Below are 3299 nucleotides of genomic sequence, written 5' to 3'. Positions count from 1 at the left end.
GGTTCTTTATAGTGCACACGAGCCATTGTATACAATGGGCCTACGGTTTATAGTCCTTATCCGAGAAGACTTGTTCTACCACCAGAACCATAGGCGAGCGTGCCGTTCGAACCAGCGCCGATATTATGGCTATAGCTTGCGGCGCCCCTGCTAACCGCTCGGCCATTCGACTCGAGTGGCCCTTCGCTAAGCGTTCCACTCCGGTCAAATTCGGGATATGCCTGGTATGCCAACTCTCGAACAGCTTGTTCTAGCTCTTGAAGGCTCTCCTTTGGTCCTTGCCTCCTTAATCGTAATGTCATTAGGTGGTTTTCTGCTTTCCGTCCGGGTCCAAATCGTTGCTCCAAAGCATCAAGTAATTCTGTGTAAGTGATTTCCCGTCCTTGGCAAGCCCCCAGAACTTTCAGTGCCTGCCCCTTCTGGCTTGCCTTCAAGAATGCTCCTGCCTGCTTGTCAGACCATGCATTCGCTGCTTTACATGCTTCCAAATGTTGGGCGTAGTCCCTCCATGGCGTCTTCCCCTCGTACCTATCTGGAGTAATTATCGGTTTTCGAAAATCGCTGCCAAATCTCTGAGACAACGCTTCCTCGCCAACTACCCTTGGCTCCCTAGTTAAGGGCCATGGCAATGAGGATGATGTTGGGGGTTCCGTCTGTGTCGTCCCTCTCTTTTCAGTCGACTGGGCCATTGGTGGTCCGGCCGAAGGTAGACTTGAAGCTCCTGCTTCCTCATATTCCATTGTTTTCTTGGGGTAGGTTCGGCTAACAGCAGGCATTGGCCTAGCGTCTGTAGGCCCAGTTCTGCTAATTCCTATTGGCCTAATCCACGGCGTTGAGTTATATCCAACAGGTGGTCCTGTCGGGAATGAATAACGTGCTTCCGTTCCCGTCGTTCCCTTCAGGTGGTCAGTGTTATCAATCGGCCCATCATCTGGCCTGTTCCTCATCCATGGTGTAGAACTATATTCGGCACTTGTTGCTAATGTATTCATGTCACATTGGCCTGGTAGGCCTTCCATATTGGTCTCTCTCATCTCCATGCCTGAAAATTTTATCTCGCCCTCCAGTCGCTGTATCTCCTGCCTCAAACATTTCAATAAATTTTCCATTCCTGGCCATGATTCCCTAGAGAAATCCATGCGTGTAGGCAAAATGATAAATATTCCTTGTGAGGGTAATCACTCACTTAAATTCGTCAGAATTCCTTTAATAATCCCTTTTTAACAGTGCGCTCGCAAAATTCGTCTGTGTCCTTGCGAGGGTAGTTCACTCGCAATCCTAGGCCCGATAATAATGGTTATTCCTTGTGAGGGTAATCACTCACAATCTTTCAAAATCCATCTAGGCCTAAGGCCTAATAATAATCCTTGCGAGGGTAGTTCACTCGCAAATATCCAATGCTGCCGTCCGTAACCAATGTATCCCGCTTCTGACACCAGTGTGGCGGTTTCGGCCAAGCAGTCTCAGTCTAGTCTAAGTCTGTCTCTTATACACAAGATGTGCGCCGTCAGGTAATACGGATCGACTATTGAATAAACTTCAAACAAAATTAACTGAGTTTCTCATAGCATTTATTGGATCAATAAAACTGGTACCATTATCAACAACAAATACAATGTCATATGCGGAGCACACAGCAGCCGCCGACCGGTTCCCGTTAATACCGGAATTAAACTATAAGTAGGCCTGTCCCTTACTGGGCTCTCAAGTCTTAATGACTGAGTTCGACTATAAACTATTTTATAGAATTACTACAGGTCCTACCTTACTTAACACTAACGTCGGGATTTCCCAGTTCTAAACTTCATGAGATCCAGAGCTCAACTACTACATGTCTTGGGCGATGGGTCTTAAGATCCCAACCCAGCTATTTTTAGATAGCCAATCGGCTCCCAGCATTAGGGAGTGGCCTAATCTATTTATAATAGGGGGGGGGGGTGGACTGCACCATTTTGTTACAATATGTTTGTGAATAATAGTTTTATATTCCATAACATTATTATAGCATATTTTTATGAACAGGCTTTGTGCAGTATTTAATTTTTGTATTTTAAATAAATAAAATAAATGCAAATAACAATTGTTTCTTTTTCTTTTGTTTTTTTCAGTATTTAGCAGTGTTTGTCAACCTCTTTGAAACCTCATTTGGTTCTGGCATTTTCCAATTGGTGTCCATCTCTTTTATGTTATCCAATTGAATAAAATTCTAATTGGATAAAATTCCCATTGGAAAGTGCCAAAATCCAATTAGATAAAATTGGATTTTGGCACTTTCCATTTGGAATGCTACCCCCAATTGGGTTTATAATATCCAATTGGATAAATCCCAATTGGAAAGTGCCAAAATCCAATGGGATAAAATGGGATTTTGGCACTTTCCAATTGGAATTTTATCCAATTGGGTTTATAATACCCAATTGGATATAATTCCAGTTGGACAGTGCCAAAATCCCATTTTATCCCATTGGATTTTGGCACTTTCCAATTGGAATATTATCCAATTGGGTTTATAATATCCAACTGGATAAATCCCAATTGGAAAGTGCCAAAATCCACTTTTATCCCATTGGATTTTGGCCTTTCCAATTGGAATTTTTCCAATTGAGCTAATAACATCCAATTGGAAACAAGTCCAATTGGAAACAAGTTCAATGGGAAAGTGCCAAAATCCAATGATGTATTTTCCAATTGGATCCAATATGATTTTTTCCAATTGGAATGAATTGGCCATTTTAGTAAGGGACACTCGCTACAAGACGACGGCACTAGAATGGCTGCTCCGTTTGTGAATTAAAAACTTGAAACGGGACACCGGAACTGCCAAAGACAGCTAGTTCATTGGCTTAAGTCCGATGGTCCGATCATCGCTAACTTCATTCAAACTGGTATTTCTACTGAGCATGCGCATACACTTATTAAGTAAAAAGTACCGCAATGGAGCATTCAAGTCATAACTGTAGCTACGTATAACGTCTTAAAAATAAAGTATAATTAACAGTGGGTCAGAGAGGAATCCAGGGCATAATTATCTGCCCAGGTATGTGGCATGTGGGGCCCATGTAGAATGAACATAAGAATGGCCATGCATTTTCCCAGATATTTGGCACATGGGCCCCATGTGGCGTACATATTCTTACAGCTATCTGTCCAGTTACATGGCATATGGGGCTATATAATAATGTAGAGTAAACACAGGCACAAATATTATTTCCTCTATGTATTTGACACATTAGGCCCTATGGGAATTTGGCATATAGGAATTTGGCATATTGGACCCATGTAGATTGCACATGGACATG

Source organism: Anneissia japonica, unplaced genomic scaffold (assembly GCF_011630105.1).
Source record: "Anneissia japonica isolate Jap-2015-1 unplaced genomic scaffold, ASM1163010v1 scaffold287575_len32316_cov114, whole genome shotgun sequence".
NCBI lineage: Eukaryota > Metazoa > Echinodermata > Crinoidea > Comatulida > Comatulidae > Anneissia > Anneissia japonica.
Note: the sequence above shows the minus strand (reverse complement) of the source record.